Raw genomic sequence first — 19,663 nt, forward strand, 5'->3', positions numbered from 1 at the left:
ATAAGAATCACATTTTAAACAAGTGCAATGAAATGAAACTGACACAATGAAACTCTTGGCTGATTTCTAATCAATATGCTCTGTGTGTAACAGAGTCTACTGAACTGTGGTCAGAGATTTCCTCAAGAAAGAAGCACCACAATTTGTCATTTTGAAATATGAAAAGCAGAGTAGACTGTGATTTTTTTTTTTTTGCGAGTGATGATCCCTTCTGCAAACAAATGATGTAGTTGAGTGAATCTTGTCGCTTTCAAACAAGCAGTTAGCAGCTAATTGGGTAGCTGTTGAAGGTGACCTGCAGATTCTGACTAGCAGTAAAAATTTCCCAAAAAATAAATATTCATGTGTAATGGTGTAAAGGTGTAATGGTGTGTGTGTGCGTGCGTGCATGCATGTGTGTGTGTGTGTGTGTGTGTGCGTGTGCGTGCGCTCACCGTGTAGCAGTGAAAGTGTGTCCTATCCTCTCCTCCCCTGGCCAGTGAACCACTGAACCATCTATGGCTGCTTCAGGTTGTGGCAGAAGATGAGCCGGTAGTTCCTCATTGACGGACCGCAAATCCCTCTTGCAGGATTCCCTTCTAGCTGCACTGAGAGACGGCGAGAGAAGAAAGAGGGAGGAACAAAGACGAGGAGATAGAAAGGGGCAGAAAAGAAAGGGTGAGGGTGGAGACAAAGGTGAGGAGGGAGGAAAAGATGGAGTGTGTTGAGTAACAATCCCTGGTATAATTCTAAACATCTCATTTGCTATTTTCTATTGTGATATAATGCGACTGTTTCAAGCTGTGCCATATCTGAAGCTTTTACATTTGATATTCACCTCTGAACAACTGCTGTCAAGCTTTTGCTCAGAAAAATGTCACACAAGGAGACGCATTTTACATTTGTAGCAGCAACAGCAACAGCCATTTCCTGTAAAACTGGTTATCATTTAGATTTTATCACTTCTGCTGAGTCTATGTAATTCTTATCTGGACATTTACAATTCTTCATATTATTTCAGAATGAACAGAAAATAAAAAGTATAGAAAGCAAGAAAAGAACCAATTAACAACTTGATTTTCAACAGGTTCAAGCTGCTATAATCAGTTAAAGCGTCACAAATAACAATACAATGCTTCTAATCAATATATAACAATAACAAGTAGAAAATTGGCTCTCCCAGCACAGACACTCACTGCAACATAATGTGGGTGCTGCAGATAATTAGCTGCAAGTTTACTTCTGTGCAGCAGTCACACACTCACTTTCCTCCACCTCACACACACAGACATTGCAGGAATGAGGATGTTGTCCTACAGGCTGTTCTGTTTGAATGCCATAAAGATTTCTGGGACTTGAAGTGTGCACACACCACAGCCGTCAGGAGAGGAATGTAAGTACATTTACTCAAGTACTGTACTTTAGTACCAGTCTGAAGTACTTTCTTCTCATGCCACTTTCTACTTTTACTCTGCTACATTTGACAGGGAAATATTGTACTTTTTAAATAACATTTATTTGACAACTTTAGTTAATAGTTTGTTCACACCGCTGACAGCAGTTACTGTGTCATAATGATTCATAACAGAAACATAATCAAGAATACTCAATGCAAAATGACCACTTTGTTGCTACTGACTGTTTACACCAGGACACAACTCAGAAACTCATATTCAATGCAATTAATTAGAATCAACTGCAACACAAGGAAATAATGCATTAAATCAAGCAAATGTTAACTAAACCACATTCAAAATACCGTTTCATAAATTGGATGCAGATGACCAGAGAGACACAAAATGAGGGAAAAGGATTTCACTACAAAGAAAATAAAGTTAATACATCGCATCACAGAATAACCGTTCTCAACCTTTTTATGTGGTTCTGGTCCGACGTTATTTAGCAGCAAAACATGCATTTGCCAAACCGTGACCACAGGACCCCAGCTTTGGTTTAATGTATGATGCACCTGCGCAGGTGTCTGTCCTTTCATGTTAGTGTCTCCTTCAACTGGTTATTACTATTACTACTTATCCCTTTTCTCTGCCTTTTTTTATTTCTCTCCTCTCCTTGCTCTCTCATCTCATCCTCCTACTTCCAGGCTTGAGACGTCAGGTTGTCCTCGGCTCTGCTGAAGGTGAGGACGGAACACAATAATTAAGCTGACACTGGTTCGGCTAGAAAGCTGTGCCAATGTGTCTGTGTGTGTGTGTGTGTGTGTTTTGCATGTCTGTGCATGCCCATGTGAAGTAGAATGTGAGCAGACTGTCACTTTAAATCTGTTTTCGTGAGGTGTGTGCCTGTTCATTAATGCCACTTTAGTATGAATGCATGTGTTTGCTGCTGCTATATACAGTATGTGAATGTGTATGTGTATGCTTGATGAGGCTGTCAAGCGTGTGACTGTGTGTGTGTGTGTGTGTGTGTGTGTGTGTGTGTGTGTGTGTGTTAGAGTATACAAGAGATGGGATGAAAGGGTGAGTGTGCGTCGGTGGGTCCAAGTGTGTGCATGAAGGGAGAAACCATCCTTAAGGGAATATGGCCATGTGGTAAAATATTAAAAACACAGCTCTACTTCGGAGAGCGTGATGGAGTCAGAAAGGCAGTGAACATGGCAAGAGTTGGAGAAAGTAAGAGAAAATGAGAAGGAGCGTGGAAGAAGGAAAAATACGTTTGCTAGATGGACAAAAACATGCTAGTGTAGTTCTTAAATATTATTTATAAGTGCAGTTAATAATAATCACACAGGCTGCCTGAGTGTTTTACCTTGATGAAACAGTGTGCCTTGATTTTTGGGGGGAGTTTAAAGGAGAGTTTGACTTGATAATTTGTATTTTCACTTGCTCAAACATTGCTCAGTGCTCAATAATGTTTAATGACATTTAGCACTGGCTTGTGCAAATCTGAGCACATGTATATGCCCACCTCTGCCACACAAATTCTGCAGCATTGAGCTGCAAATGAATATGCACACAGTTCAGTATGCACACATACACCTGGCTGAGCCAACTCTCTCATTCTTGCTTCTCTGCTTGAACACACTTTGTCCTGTTACCGCACTGTTTTTCCTCTACTCTCGTGTCCTTCCCTTCCTTTCATTCATCCTTATGCTGCAGGTTACACAAGACATCTGACCTACTTAGGTGGTCTGCATCACCTCAAGAAGAGCCTAGGAGTAGATATGAGCAGGAACAGGGATTGTCATTGAACGAAAATAATGCCTTTGCCTTCCTGTATGTCTTTTTCATTCTCTACAGGTGTCTGTGTTTCTCGTACCAAAACCAGTTTATTACTTTCAAAGGATAACGGCTATGCTTTAGCCTGTTTGAATCATCTATCTTTAAAAAAAGCTATATTAATAAATCATAACAGTACCCATGGCTCCTCAAACAATGTTTAATCAGTTAACATAACCAGCAAATAACAAGCATTTTTGGAAAAGTTTTGGCAACTTGCACATGGAAATAAATTCCTGTGTCATGGTATGAACGCTGTGGACTCTGAAAACTGTAGTCTGTACAATGCTTACATTTTCAGACACAAGGATAACCTTTTAGGTACAAGTGGAAAACAATGAGCCATATGAGCATTAAGTCACTTCGCATCCACACAGCCCAACATTGTATTTTGAAAATAAAAGAAAAGAAAATGCTGAATGAGAATTGACTGGCTAAATCTTTGCCTTTTAATGTTTTTAGTTAATATAAAACCTAAATGCTTGTCAAGACCTTTTAAGCACACTAAGTGTTATTACCGTGTGTGAGTGTGTGCCACAATGATTCAGGTACTGCTTTTAGTGGTTTCTTTGGTATTCGGCTCAGTGCCAAATGCTGTGTAAAAACTGGTTATGCTATCATGAAGATCATATAAGGATTGCCACACTTTTACAGGCAGCTGTCTTTTAAAGCTTCTTATGTAATATAGCACATGAAATTCCAAGTAGATGTACAAGGTTGCTTATAAATCCATCAATTTTTGTAATGGAGGACTGAAACCTCTGCAGAGTTGAAGCTATTGAGCTACACAGAAAGAAACAGAATTCAGTCCATTAACCTTTCTACAGCACCGGCAGCACTGAGGTGACTGAAGAATGAGCTGCTGCCTTAAATGGCCCTGGTCTGGCCTCCTCCTCATTTTTTGGTCAAACCAAACGTATTAGAGTCTGCTTCACTTTGCTTCCACCTGCAAGCTACTTTGTGAAGTTTTCTTGGCATAGAGTTTATTACCATTAGTTCAAAGTTGACCAATATATTTGTATGACTCAGTGAACACAGGCGAAGGCAGCACTGACCAGCCTGCCAACATGGAGGAAGCTTTCACTTGAGCCGAGTCATAGCGTCACTGTATGATCGCTGAGAGCTTCTTTTTGGTGTGATTCAGAGCAAATATGAAAAAGTGATATTCAACCTGACAATTATTTTTGTGTTGTTGGCTGAACACCTCACACATTGTCAGGTTTTCCAATTACTTTGCTTATTAAACGTGGGTTTCAGGAGTCTTCTGTTTGCTCATAAAGACTGCTGCTCTAAAGGCCTTCTTCAGCCTCTATTCTTTCCAAAACCAACAGAACTGGCACTGCTAGCTCCTAAGCCTCTTTAAAAGCTAGAGAAAATCCCACTATTGGAGCTGAAATGCTTGTATTGGGTTAGGGCCTGTACTACTGAAATCAAAAAAGGCACCACACACCAATAGTTTTGCTCTCGGCAGACTGAGTGGATATAAAAATCTTACTGCTTGTTGTTCAATATAATGAGGCAACAATTTAGGGGCCTAAATAGCACAGAACCACAGCGCAGACACCTTTTAAGCAAGGGTGGTCCTGTTACTGCCAGGCTCAACACAGTTTATCTTTAAAAAGACAGATGAAGACAATGACACTCTGAGATTAGGGAACTCAGTGTTCCCAAACTATTGCCTTGTCTGCCATGGAGACAGACCCTACAAGGCCTCTGTAGTGAGGAGTTGGTCAGTAATGGAACAGTCTAGAATGTCTGTCTGTGTTTCTTTCTGTCTGTCTGTGTGTCTTAATCCCAGATATCATGCTTGACAACCTCCACAATGAGGGGCACTGTTAGAAGGCAAACAGAGAAAGTTAAGGCAGCTCTCAGAGAGAGAAAGACAAAGTGAGAGAGAGCGAAAACTTAAGGAACAGAAGTGAAAGACGCCAATGCATAACGTAGGAAAAACAGACAGGAAAGTATAAAAGGGGAAACACGAGAGAATAAAGCTAAGTTAAAAGTTACAAAAAATCAGTAACCTCATTCATGTCAATGAGGCGGCAGGCACAGAGGATTATGCCAAAATATGCTGCAATCTGTCAAAAATGCAAGTGCACATTTCTGGTAGATTACTTTGTAACGTGAAACGTGTAATTCCACATTCCTGATGATGAAAGTGTCAAACACAAACAAGTGTTAAAGACACCACAGATAAGTGCGTGTAATTCTGAACAGCCTTGAGTTAAGATAAATGCTTCAGCTCATCCTGTAGTCATCTAAAATAAATGAAAAGATGAAGTTAATATTTTTTATATCTCTGAATTTTTACAAAGACTGACAGGACAAACATAAACTTAACGTGGAGAACAGAGAACACAATCTGTGGCATGGAAACAGACCTAATTGGAAATCTGTACCACTCTTAATTCACAGTAAGTTGTATCAGCAGTAAATTCAAATACGCCTGCTGTATATCAGATTTCAGTTAGTTTCTAAACGCAGCACCTGCACATGTCCAAAGATGAAGCGAGGACAGCAGTCTGCAGGCTAGCATTGATTTGGTGATTTAGTAACAGCAAATGCAGTTTAATACTACAGGTCACATAATTCTGTGAGCAGCATAACAAGCTATTCAAATATTAATAAAGAAGTCAGGCAATATTTGGCCTTTTTACATCATTCCACGAGCAAACGTGATCAGATTTTATGCTGCACACAGCGTGAGTCTGCAGACAGCATCAGTGACACTGAAAGAGATGGTTATATCTCTGAAAAGTTGGAGGTTTGCAGCCTGCCGCCTGCAGCTCTTCATCTAACAGCTTCCTTCTTGTTCCATTATTCCCTTCAATATTTCAAACTGATCTGCTGTCAAAAAGTGTCAGAAATGGCCATTGTCCTGTTTTGCAGAGGGTTTTGCAAGTGCTAATCTCACTAACAAAACACTTTGTAATGCAAATGTTCAGTTTGCATTAGCAGTAACTTAACACAGCATTTTTTCTGGGAATGTCGAGACCAACGCCCAGTTAATAATACTGTAAGTATGTACATTATGCAATTCTTTCATCAGTCGGCTCAATTACTATTGTGTTAAGTCATTCAGTAATAAACAGTGACTTAACAGACATTTACTTACATAAAAATCTCTGAGATTATTACTTTATGGCAAATGTCCTTTAACCCAGCATTTAACCTGACAACTGGTTTAGTCATTTTCAAGTCAGTGAGTTAAATTAACTTAATACTTAACACACAGCAGAAAAAACAAAGAAATATTTAGGGAAGAGAGGATGACCAGACTCGTCACTAAAAACTGTTTCAATAACATCAAGAAAAACCTTCCCCCGATGTCCCGAATAATATAATTTCAACTGAAAGATCCATTTCCACATATGTTGAATATTAATTATTGAAATAAGCATTGCAGATGTAAGCAAAACCCTGTGCTTCAACAAACAGAAGAGTACACTCATATTTCATAAAGGCAATTTTATATGCATGTGAACTGCCAAATAGCCTCAGTTCCATGAAAACAAAGTGCACGACCAAAAAGAAGATTAAATATTCAAAAGAGGTTATAAATAAATCAGTAAATTTCCTCTAACTTGCATCACGTTGCTAAACCCAAAAAATGAAGGAGATCAAAGCAGTTAAACTCTGCACAGTCTATCACCACTGGCCAAACTGTCACGATCAACCAAAATCTGGCAAGAGGAAGTGACGGACAGAAAGGTCGGACAGCAGGAATCCTCTTCAGAAGTTAGGATCGATCAGATTTCGAAATCAAAGCCTACAACCCCCAGGATGGAAAAAAGGCTAAAAATAATGTATCAAAGAAAATTTATATTGGTTGCACAAGTTAAAACCAAAAAACAAAAATAGATCTCAAACACATCTATAGACTGATGAGTCTGTTGGATTAAAATCTCAACAAGGTAAAACAGGCAGAAAAACAACTCTGACCAACATGGAGGAACCCACTAAACTCTGCTCTCTGACCTGAATCTCCACAAAACAATCAGGGAGAATGAATGCCTGCCTGTATTTCAGCTTTTGACAACCGTGTTGAGTTATTGGATCCATTCATAAATCCTGTGACCCTGACACAAAGCATAACTTCCTTGTAATCTCCTGTATGTGTAGGCACTGTCACATCCAAACAAGCACACACCTAAGAAAAAAACAAACAAATGAGGACAAACAGAGTGTGTAGAAGTTTAAGTGTGGATTGTATCTGCACGAGCACAGACACTAACCATCCATCAATCACTAAACGTATGACTGAGATCCTTATCTGCTTTGTCATGAATGGAATAAAAACAACCTGTCACACTGTGTCCCTTCTTACAAAGCAGTTCCTGTAAGAAACAAATACAATTATATACGTCTAAGAGAAACAAGCACCTGACCGATTTGTTTGCAGCTTTATTGTTGCTAGATAGATGAAGTGCATGGATGAGGAGGTAGGACCTTGTCTTATAAATACACTACAATGCGTTACGAAGTGTAAACTTCGATCAATAAATTGTTACCAACGTTGAATAAAAAGTATAGCTGCGGATCATTCACAGCGATCCTGTTCCCAGATGAATGTGGTTTTAACGTGATTAATTTCCCTATCGTTGTCATGGTGACGTTAACTGCTGGAGAGAGTGTTGTGTGTTGTTGCTGCTGAGTTCACACATTAACGTCACACAGGAAAATTTGCAATCAGCTCCTAAATCTCAGATACCTTTTCTCTGGTACACAATAATGTGTCACCACATAGAAATTATGTTAATTTTCAACTAACATTCGCTAAGTTAGCCATCCAGGATGTTTTACTGTTTTGCAAGAAGCTGCATAGCAGCAAGTGTATCAATAACCTGCTTAACATGAAGCCAGTGCTTTATGTTGGCAAGTGTTTCTAGCAGCATATATACACTATACGCAGCTGTATCAGTCTACTGTCTGCAAAACACTAACAGATGTGGATTCAAAGAATAACCTGTTTGCAAATGAAAGCCTGTGGTATAAAGCATACCCATACACAGAGAGGAAATGTGAACCCTATTAAAACCCACAAACACACACACACACACACACACACACACACACACACACACACACACACACACACACACACACACACACACACACACATACACCTCATAAGCATAAGGTTAAGTGTGCAAATGCTGACCTAAAACCTGCTGGTGCACATTTTGAGCTGTCTACCATTGGCAGTGAAACGTCTTGTTTGACCTGAGGCAGTGAGCCAGAGGTGAGAAGCAAGGGCCACCATGACACTGAGGTCAACAGTATGCACTCGATATGCACAACATGAGGAGAGTATGTTTAAAGCTTCAGTGTGTAGGACTGCCACAAACTGAATACCGCTCGCCTCACCCTCCCCTACAGCACCCGCTCCAAACACGAAAGGCATTCTCGAGAGCCAGAGTGTATTTTGTCTGTTCTGGGCTACTACAGAAACATGGCGGTGCAACATGGCTCCATGGAAAAGGACCTGCTCTCACTGTAAATATAAAGAGCTCATTGGAAGGTAACAAAAACACAAGGATTCTTATTTTCAAGTGATTATACGGCAATGAAAACATAACTATAGATATATTTGAATAAGTGTTTTTGATCGGGGTTATTATCTATGTAATATGCATAACAAATTAAAAAAAAATTTTTTTAAAAAGCTGACCTTAACAAAGGATTTCAGGCCAAATGATCTATGCAATATGTGCTGAGGCTTACTGGATATTCAGTTACTGCAAATAATTCTGGCAACCCAGTATACAGGTGCAAAACAAGGGTCATTTAAATATTTTGAACTCTTGTAAATAAACTGAACTGCAAGAATCTCTTCTAATGAAAACTGAAGCATGTAGGCGCACAACTTAACATGTGCCAACTCTATGTCTGTCGACCTACTTACCTAAGTGTCTATCAGTCTACCTACACTAATGAGAAGTTTTCCACACGCCCAAGATTTTCTAGCTTCCAAACATTTTACTGGTGCAACACTTTACCTACAAGGTCTTTGTCATGCAAACTGTCTTGAGCCAAAAGCAAGCTGCATACAGTATGTAAAACAGATATATATGCTTTCTGTCCTGCACCTGTACACAACTGGGATTGGATGTGCACACTATCCACCTATTTTGCTGTTTCAGATTATTTACCTTTCAATGGTACTCACTATGCAACCTATTTGCTTGTTCCCACAATGAACTCTGTTACACGTGACCTCTTTACTGTGGTGCCATTTGTCAATAATTTGTTGACTGTACTATCTAATAAACCTACTTCTAACTGGGGTGAACAGCATGTATGGCAGCAGACAGAGAGGGATATTTGTGAGAAAATCTAATAATTCATAACGTGTATATGAATTAGTAATGTTTTTGTTCAAATTATTAATTTGCAATCTAAAAACAGTTTCCCTTAAAACACATAATTCAAACTCAAAATGAGGGAATAAATACAGTGATTTGAGGAAATGATTTAGTACAGCTACTTATATCTTAACACTATTTATTTCAGGGAAATAATTCAGTAATATTTTGTCACAATCAGTATTAATTCTGCCATTTAGTAATAGAAAATGAAGTAATTTAGGTCAGGAGTTTGTACAAGAAATCAAACTACTCATTAGTGTGGAATGAATGATTAATTCGAGGGGCAAAAATTATAAAAAAGTTTTACTTTTGATAGCCTGCGGGTCTGTAGGATAGAGTGGGTCAGCGTTTGCTCACAGCTTTGAAATCATGGTTCTGTGTCTCACAGGCAGATATCAGCAGGTCAAGTCAGGCTGGGAGGCATGGATGCAGATGGATGAAAGGAAAAATAAAAGAGGAGAGGCAGTTACGGAGAATAAAACAGCGTCAGAGGGAGGATGGCAGAGGAAGATTAGAGGAGAGAAAGCAGCGAGGAGAAAGGAAGTGACAGGGATAAAAGAGAGGAATTATTGCCTCCACCAACCAGTCAAGTCACCAGCACACATTGACCTTGACCTTTGATCTTACACCACCAAAATTGAATCACTTCATCCCCGAGTTCAGTGAACATTTGTTCTAAATTTGAAGAAATCCTCTCATGGTGTTCCTGCGGTCACGAGAATGGGACAGAATGTCTCTGCCGCGAGCGTGGAGGCATCAAAGACAGTGGCAGTAAAACCAGGGTTCGCCCTTGAATCAGAGGCAGCAGTTCAATGCCCTAGCCTAGTTAAACTGCTCCTCCCAGGCTAGCCCTGTCACTGATAAATTAATAAGCACATGTCTTCGGGGGTTGGGCTTTTTTAGGTCTTATCATCTCTATCTCTAGTAGCAGAATCGTCCTTTTATTTATTGGCAATGTAAGGAACATCCAACAGAAATAATGATCTCTTTCGAAGACCTATTCTTACACTGTTCAAAAAGAGGAGTGAAAAGGCTTAAATAATCGGTCAAACTATTCATCCTGAATTTCCTTCAACTATTTCTTTGAAGCCTGAAGATCTGATGAATGTGCCCACCCGTGGGGATGAACAGAGCTACAGCTTGTTCCATGTACTCAGACTAATCCATCCATCATTTTTGTAATAAAGATAAAAAGATTAGTCGTTTGCAGAAAATTTTCATTTTAATAGTTCATAATTGTTTAAGGCATTTTTCATGCAAAAACACTCAGTTGGTCATACAAAGAAAGGCACCGGTGCCAGTGTTTTATGATATTTCAGACCTAATAATCTGCAGATTTGTTGACAATGAAAATAATCATTAGCTGTAGTCAGAGTCTGTGGCATATGTCTCTTTTTGAACCTACGTATACTGTATTCATCTAAAAAAAGATCTCTGGGTGCCTCTGCACATCACATTTCCTATGCATGCTGTACAGTTTCACCACAGCGCAACCAAAGCTTTCTGCAGCTAGTGGTTAATTGCCACTATGCACTCTCACTGCGAGGGTTAAGTGCCCCGCTTAATAGTATCGGCTGAAGATGGAGGGAGTTTCTTTGAACTGGTGATCTCCCAGTCTCAAGCCTGCTTCACTACACTCCAGTTTATCATAGTCTATAACGCTTTCATGTAGCTATTCACTTCATTTTTTAGAAGGGCTGTCATACAAGTGCTCTTTAGGGGAAAACGAGAAATAAGATCCATTCTCTGCTGGTCTGAGACACTGCTAACACCTACAGTGGAAACAAGTAGCGCTCTGTGTTTGCAGCTGTGGGAGTGGAGCATTGTGCTGGACATTTGCATGAAGTTTGCCTGGTTGCTATCTGGGTGAACAATCCTACAGGTTCTTCTTTGTATGTGTTTATCTACTTACAGACTCTTCAAAATGATCAAACTTACTTTTTTCTGCCTACCCAAAGAAAAGCTTTCGATCACAACTGCTCCGTAAATAAAACTGCTTACGAAATGCATGGTTATGCAATTTATTTGCATGTGGGTTTTCAAAAAAAGACTTCTATTTTTAGTGTTTGATCTTTAAGTAATCAAATCCATACCCTTTTGTTCATACCATTTGATTAACAAATGCTGATGTGCAACACAGTAAAACATCTAAAAAAGGGGGAATTTTAAGCATTCATTATATAGCATAACCATGCAGCTCTGTTATCATGAGTGTCCCTCTAGAATCTTTGTTATGTGAAACAGGTTTTTATTTATAGGACCTATACTGTAACTTTAATTGTAATTTTTATTGACCCTTCAAAAGTGAAGGATATTCAGGATATTATATACTACAAATAGGGGTTCCATTAAATAAAAGGTTGATTCCACCCTTGTGTTGTTAACTCTGTTATCATCATTTTTAACACACTGAGTGTGCTGAATTCATTATCTGTGCATAAATTAGGGGTGGGAGATAAAATTACAACCACCTGCATCATTTAAATTCTCTATCATATGTTATTCTTTATTACGACATTGATATTGTGATGAGGTACATTTTGAGGATAACTGATGGATAAAAGAGCCAGACGGAACCAGAAAAGAATGTTTGTTTTGGCAAATAGAGCTAATTAAAAACCTATCAAATCATTACATCATTATCATTGATCTGCAACATTGCCCACAACAACTGTCTAATGCACACTGAGACGTAAGGAACAGCTACCAGAGCTTTAATAAAACTTATCTTTAATAAATCTATATAATCTTACGTATCATCAGATCACCCATACCCTTACATACAGCCACACATTTATCCACACCTGTGTAGCCGATGCAGCACAGATGTGGTTTATATCGGAAATCAAAGTTCCAAAAATGGGTTTCTGGACAATTTAATCTGTTGACTATGAATATGTTGTTTGTAGAGTTGCAACACAACTACAGTCATCTTAGGATTTGGTTCAATTCACAACATGGGAAAAAAATAAATCCTTAATTTCTTTTTCTATCAATTTATCTGTCTATGTATCTAAAGATATAGATAGATACACCGTTCACTTCAAGTAGTATTTTATTCACCACTTTTTTAGCAGTATAAGCAATGATGCTGCTTGAAATAAAACTCAGGAAGACTGACTGACATGTGATGTACATTTGTTTTTGGAAATCTGACTAATGATATACAGTCTGTAGAAGTGTATGATTCAGCTGTTGCCCATGCTCTAGTGTTCAAAAAAGCAAACAGAAATGGCAAAAGATTGTAAAATCAAATAGCAATACTTAAGAATCGCAACACATACTGGATCAGCAGCCAAGTATCCTGATAGCATCTAACTGGGAGATGGCACATTGTGCCAGGCCTAATTCTGTTTGACTGTGACAGCTAATCTTTCTTCATATAGGTATAAAATGTGCGCACAGTGTTTCACTGTGATTCATAACAGAAAACCACAGTTCACAGCCACGTCCGTGCACTGTGGATTAAGTGCGACCCAAACCTTAGCAGAGCTTGCCGGACTCACTGGGCCCAGCCTCGTCTGAGACAATGACATTGAGCTTTATTGATTTAGTATTGATCTAAATCACCTCTCTCTTGCTCTGTCTCATGCTGATGGAAATTTCCAGACCACTGAACACTAAAATACCAGCCAGTAAGCTTCTGCCTTTGCTGCATTTAAAAAAAGATCCCTCTCCATCTGTTGTCTTTATATTCTGTACATGCCTGACAGCTCTATGAGCGCAATGAGAAAGTGAGACTACAGTGAATCAATGAGGAAATCCCAAGACTGTGGTTAAATCTCACAGAATAAACCGTCTTTGCTCTATTATGCGTAGACTGAATGAGACTCAATTAACACAAAACAAATAGCTTACACAGGACAGTACAAGTACTGTCATTTCCATCTGCTTATGTGTGTGTGACTGTGTGTAAATAATAGTTCAACACACCAGCTGTGAGAGTGCACTGAAAAATGAGCAAACAAAAGAGAATGCAAACAGTGACCAAGCAAACTGACAGTGCAGTTCAAAGGATTTCCTCACACAGCATACAGGAAGTGAAAGTTAAGGTTTACTTTCTTCAATTCAATATTTTTCTTTGAAATTTTAACTTGTTTGATAGAACCTGATTCTCAGTAAATGGAAATTTGGGCATATCAAAATATACAGAGTCCAATGTGCAAAGAGGTATTAGACACTTGAGGCTTTCCTATCAAACCTTAATTTCAAAATATCTTAAAACGGAAACCACGGACTTAATCTAATGCAAAGATCGAACACGCCGGTGTGGAAACAGTACCAAAGGTAACAGATATAGGCTATGACAGTTTGTCGTCCTGTATTTCCAATCATGTGACTTTCATCACTGTGCAGTCTCTCCCTCACATATTCATCAGATGCTGTACAGTTAGAGCACTGCCTTTAAACCTACTGAGGACATGTTCTCACCCCAGATTACTTCAGCCCTACCAGCCGCCCAGCACGGGATTTTCCCATCTGCCTCTTGTTGCCTTTTGTTTCTGGTACAGTATAAAAAATGTCATATTATAAAGCAATGTACAGACCTATTATAGATTATGCACTTCTGTCTGATGTCTACAGAAAAATTATGACCAAATCCCCTACCGCTACCTTGTGACATCCTTCTTGCAAAGGGGAGTCAACACCAATCCCAAGGATCCCATTTGTCTCCTAATATGCACAGCAGATTAGGAATGGAAATAATTAATTCAAACTACATGTAAATATCCAGTTTGGACGGTGTGTCGTGGATAGAATTTTCCAGTACTCTGTATGTAATTGCACGTTGTTATATGGTACACTGCCTGGAAATTTAATTGACAAACTATTTATAGATAAAATAGACAGATGGTAACGTCTGTTTTGGATAATCCAGTGAATTAAATAACTGACAAATCAGGAAAGTCATTAAATTGATGCCAAATCCTGTAAATCCAATATTGCAACATTGCCTGCAATGACTTAATACAACCACTGATAATAAAGGAATTGCTTCCATAGTAGAAATGGTTTCAGAAATTTCAGAAATTAGTACAAAACATGCCCATCACATTTTCCCAAAGCCCAAGATGACATCTTTAAATTGCTTGTTCAGTCCGACCAAAATACCAAAAGAATATCCTGTTCGCTACCATAGAAGATGAAGAAAACCTGCAAATACTGACATGAAAAAAGCTGAAAACAGTAAATTATTGATATTTTTTTTAAACCGGAAAAAGATTTGATGCGTTAATTTAATATCAAAATAGTTGCTGACTAATTTTCTGTTGATCAGCCATTCGATCAATCCACTGATAGATTATATTTTATGTATTTTGAGAATTTCGGTCTCAGCGTTGTAGTTAGAACATTTTCCTCTGCCCACTGGAAGTCTTGGTTTCAAATAAATGGTCTCAAACTTGTGCATCCACTTATCAAATGCTATTTTGCTATTTTTTAGGCAACAATCAAATCAAGACAAAGATGTGATCAATGTTTGTGGAAGTGTCAGCAAGTCACGTTAATTATTTTCTGCATTTCAGTCACACACTAAATATTACATCGATCTAAGATATTTTAGCCTTTGATTTTACTGTGTTTAAATGAACATGCATTTGGATGATGGATTATAGTATTTGTCTGTATAGCTACAGTCCAGGATTTGAAAGTAAAATGCTCTTGTGGGCCTTTTCTCTGATATTCGTAGGGAAAGATAACAACACATGAATAAAAGATTTCTTTCCCTGTAGAAGCCTTTGTTATTTCAGCTGCCTAATGGACTGTCTCCATTTACACAATCTTTGGGCCAGGTCAGTGCCACACTGCGTGAAGCCGCCTTCGGCCCATTTTGGCTTAATGTGCACCAGAAGATAATGCTCCAAGGCTTCTTGTTAGGTGTGATATATCTCATATTTTCCTTTGTAGTCTGCATCATGGTATTTTTATGCAACTGCACTGCTCTGATTACTTTAATCACTGTAAGTTATTATTTTGGTCATTATAGTTTATCCTGCAAAAGAGCAAGAGGTAAATGTTAAATTAAAGCTAATTATATTTTAACCAATAAAAAATGAAGTTATGAAACATATTTTCATACAGGTGTGAACACAGACAGACGGATTAAATGTGGTGAATTTCTGGCAGTGTGGGTCCAGCTTTAGAGAGATTTGGACCACGTTTGGTTTAGCTTGGCCCCGGTCCACAGAGTCTAAAACAACCACTCACTGACCTGGCAACAACAATCCCACACTGCAGGCAGCTGTGTGGTTATGACAATGCTGTGACTGCTGTGTGTGCGCGTGTTTTCCCTCCATATAAAAACTATGGGTCATCTTACGTACGCAGTCTTATCTCACACAGCGGGAGGTTGGAGAGTTTTGACACTGTTGGTATGTGCATACGTGAGATCCTTCACATAAAAGGCTGCAGGTTCAGCTGAGGTGCACAGTTTTCCAATAGACCTTCTCATTCTCAATCTAGGTTTTGGGACCCAAACTGGCCAGTGAATCTGGATCTAGTAGGCTGTCATTTTAATTGGTTTGGGCAGTCAAGTTAGCAAAAAACAAAACAGAACAAAACGCCTGTTGCCAGGTTAAGAGGTAACCCTAACTAGAAAATTAATCAAGCATTGACGATCGGTTAATCAGTTAAGACAGTGAAAATGATCTGTTGATAGTCATAGTGCCAACATACCTGCAATACTTTACTTTTCACTGCAGTTTCAATGTCTACATTAATTCATTGGCACCTATAGGACATATTGCAATCCTCTTTTACAAAGCAAAATATATGCAGAATATGTCAGACATAAAAAATATATACATATTTTACATAACACTTCCTGTATCCATTTCATTCCAAATTATGTCTTCTAGCATGTATGTGGACAGAATCCCTTTATTTGTTAACAAATGGCATGAAACAGTCTGTTACTGACAGCTATTATCAAAGGCAAACTCAATGTAAAAAGACTGGACTGGCAGCAGCAGTAATGCTGTGTGCCAGCAGCAGCAGTTCAGTGAGGTAGCTGTCACGCACAGGTGGAGGTAGACAGTGTCGCCCAGACATAACTACGGGGCTACTGAATTGTACAGCATTACACTGAGAGGTCTTTCAACTATCTAGTTCAGCCTTAAAGACACGCAGAGTGGACAAAATACGAAAATACATCCCACTCCATCCCACAATACAACTCAACAGCACCACAAACTACCAATTCCAAAATGACCATAAAGTTGAATCAGCACCTCTCTGAAACTGTTCCAACAAAAACTGAACACTACAACCTTCATGACTGTGGGATTTATTGCTGGACTGTTGTTTAGACTGCATTCGTTTAACTAGGTGGACCTACTTTGTGCCTAAAACTTGCAGCTGTTTATTACACCATCGATCCAAAGTGTATAACAGCAGCTGACTCAACAACAGTTTTGCTAACATTTTTCCAACATCAGCACCACTGCAAAGTTGACCTTTACTCCGGTCTGTCTGTAGAAATATCTGATGTCTCTTACACAATAACCTAGATGTTTTGCTAACAGGTTAAGCTTTACTGAGCTACAAGATAGATTTTGCACAAGTTCCTCAGATAAGCGCATAGATCATGTGTAGATTCTGCAAAGTCGCTCCACTTTTGATTGTTTTGGTTGTGGATGTTGCTGACATGCTTAAAAACACACAAATACAGACCAAAAGAGGCCATTCTTCACAATGAGCACTACCTTTCACTTTAACTTTGAATCTTAGGTAATTTCCAAGTATTTGCAGCCATAAAATCTGTATATGTTAATTTCTGAATTCTATTTCATGCTTCAATCAGTTTGTATTTCTAATTTGATACATGCAATCACTCTCATTAAGTCTGTTGATATTGGCAATATTGTAGAACAACAAATAACGATTATTTTCATATCCAATTAATGTGTCCTTCATTGTCCAGATTAATCATTTAGTTTATAAAGCTATGCTCAAGATGACATCTTTTTATAGCTTGTTTTGTCCAATTAACAGCCCCAAATGGTCGATTTAGCATCACAAAAGAACAAAAAAACAGTAAAGCCTGACAATGAAAAGCTGGAACCTGGGGCTGCAATCAACTTCACGTTTCTTATTTTCTAAATTAATCGATAAGTTGTAAAATGTCCAAAGCCCAAAGATATTCAGTTTACTGTCACAGAGGAGTAAAGAAACTAGAAAATATTTACATTTAAGGAGCTACTCAAACGTATTAATTGATTATCAGAATAGCTGGTGATTAATTTCATAGTTGACAACTAATAGATAAATCGTTGCAGCTGTAATCTTGTCTAACCTATATTGCCTGAATATGTACTGTATGTATGAATACATTTTTGTATGTATGCGAGTATGCACACTAATGTAAATATGCGCCCACTTCCAGCACCCTACAGTGCACTTTGCAATGCATGGCGGCTCCTGCACTTATGCCTATACTACACCATATGGACAGACAAATCCGCTCTAATTCAGGGCAATGGCGATTATGCAATGTGGATTTCAGAGAGCCCAGAAATGAAAGTCAGCAAGTCACGTCCTCAAAACGAATTATTGTTCCACATAAAAAAAAATCTATTCGCCGGGAACAGCACAGACAAAATCGTTTAATGGCAAGCCCAGTGCCACAAAACACCAGAACATTCCAGCACGGACAGTTTGAGCTAAGCGAGCTGGAGCACCGGTGCAAATGATGAAGCTTTGCAGAAACAGTCGGAACAGAAAACGAAACTACGGAGACAGCTCGACAGAACATTAACTTTATCCGGAACAGAGGCTGTAACGTTATGTTTCTGTTAACAGTTCAGCACATTAACGGTCAAAACCAGGTGACTCTGTGCTGCCCATTGCATCTCACATCCTTGACACATAACTGAAGACAACTAAAATATTAAATGTCTGCAAAACCGACAACAAGAGGTATAGTTCAGTTTTGCTTGTGGCATCCGAAAAAAACCCTCAACTGTTTAATCCTTTATGACAGTGTTTCTTTTTCTGTCCCCGAGTTAGCTCGACGTGCCTGCGGAGGACCCACAGATGTGATGGAACTGCCTCTGTTGCTAGCCGTTAGCCGTTAGCTTATCCCAATGAACACAAATGAAGACATAACCGCTTCAACACCCGCTGTGTGCTTCAATGTTAGCCTCAAAGTGAAGATACAACTGAGGAAGACAAATTCAAAAGCTACCCGTGAGTCATAATTTATTAAACAGACAACACTAAGCCGTCAGACACAGTTAGCTGGCTAGCATTAGCTCCTGAGATAATGAGTGAACCAGAAGGAGCGCTGTTAGCAGAGCAAGCTAACCAGTCGCTACGGGGTACCTTACCAGGTCAAAACAAACAGGAACGCGGAGCAAGATGCATTAATTTCTTGTTTGTTTTCTGTAGCCGACGTCCGGAGAGACGGCAACTTCGATGGGATCAAAGCAGACGGCGTAGAAATATCGTCGGGAACATTGCAAAGACACTCGAAAATAATGTGGTTCCTGTTTTTTGCTCGGACTGGCTCGGATGCCCGTTTGCAGGTCGTTGCTTAGCGAGTCTCACACACACACCCTCAAGGGACGAACCTGCCAAATACTGACCCCGCCTCTCTCACTGTGAACACAGCGGGAGGCAGCTGCCAAATACTGACCCCGCCTTACAGACAGAGACCCCAAACTTAAAGCATACAAAGATCTTTTTTTTTTATTTCTTTGACGGTTATGTATTTTATTGTTCACAGTGCAGACTACCACCCCAGTTTTCGCATGCCATGCATTACTTTGTTTAGATTCAGTTTTAATTGATTATGTATAGCTAGTTGGAGTATTTAAATGTAAGCCATTGTTTGAGGTTACTTTCCCTTAGCCACACATGCTAGCAAAGTCTACCTGAACTGAAATAAGGGAACACTTATTACAGACTTGCTATTCTTGTTATTCACGCTTTATTATTGGTGCCTAAAGCCTCATTTTGATGCATATAAGTCACATTCCATATATGCATGCAGGATGTATCAAAAGTATATTAATGTATAGTATTTACATTTTTAATAATGTAATAATATTTCGATTTTGTGCATCATTTACATTTACTGTG

At 38.9% G+C, this 19,663-nt stretch overlaps 1 protein-coding gene across 4 annotated transcripts in view; it reads right to left on the bottom strand.

Moving 5' to 3' along the window:
* Positions 1-19,101, bottom strand: part of fam13b (family with sequence similarity 13 member B) — a 74,705-nt gene extending 55,604 nt beyond the window's left edge. For 3 of the 4 annotated variants that reach the window (XM_041943475.1, XM_041943476.1, XM_041943473.1), the window contains exons 1-2: positions 18,910-19,101; positions 435-587 (exon numbers count right to left, since the gene is read on the bottom strand). The gene's annotated coding sequence lies outside the window, so the exon portion shown is untranslated. The remainder of the gene's footprint in view (positions 1-434; positions 588-18,909) is intronic. The other variant, XM_041943474.1, reaches the window with a different exon arrangement.
* Between the last annotated feature and the right edge of the window lie 562 nt (positions 19,102-19,663).

The sequence above is a fragment of the Chelmon rostratus genome, chromosome 9 (genome assembly GCF_017976325.1).
Source record: "Chelmon rostratus isolate fCheRos1 chromosome 9, fCheRos1.pri, whole genome shotgun sequence".
NCBI classification, from domain to species: domain Eukaryota; kingdom Metazoa; phylum Chordata; class Actinopteri; order Chaetodontiformes; family Chaetodontidae; genus Chelmon; species Chelmon rostratus.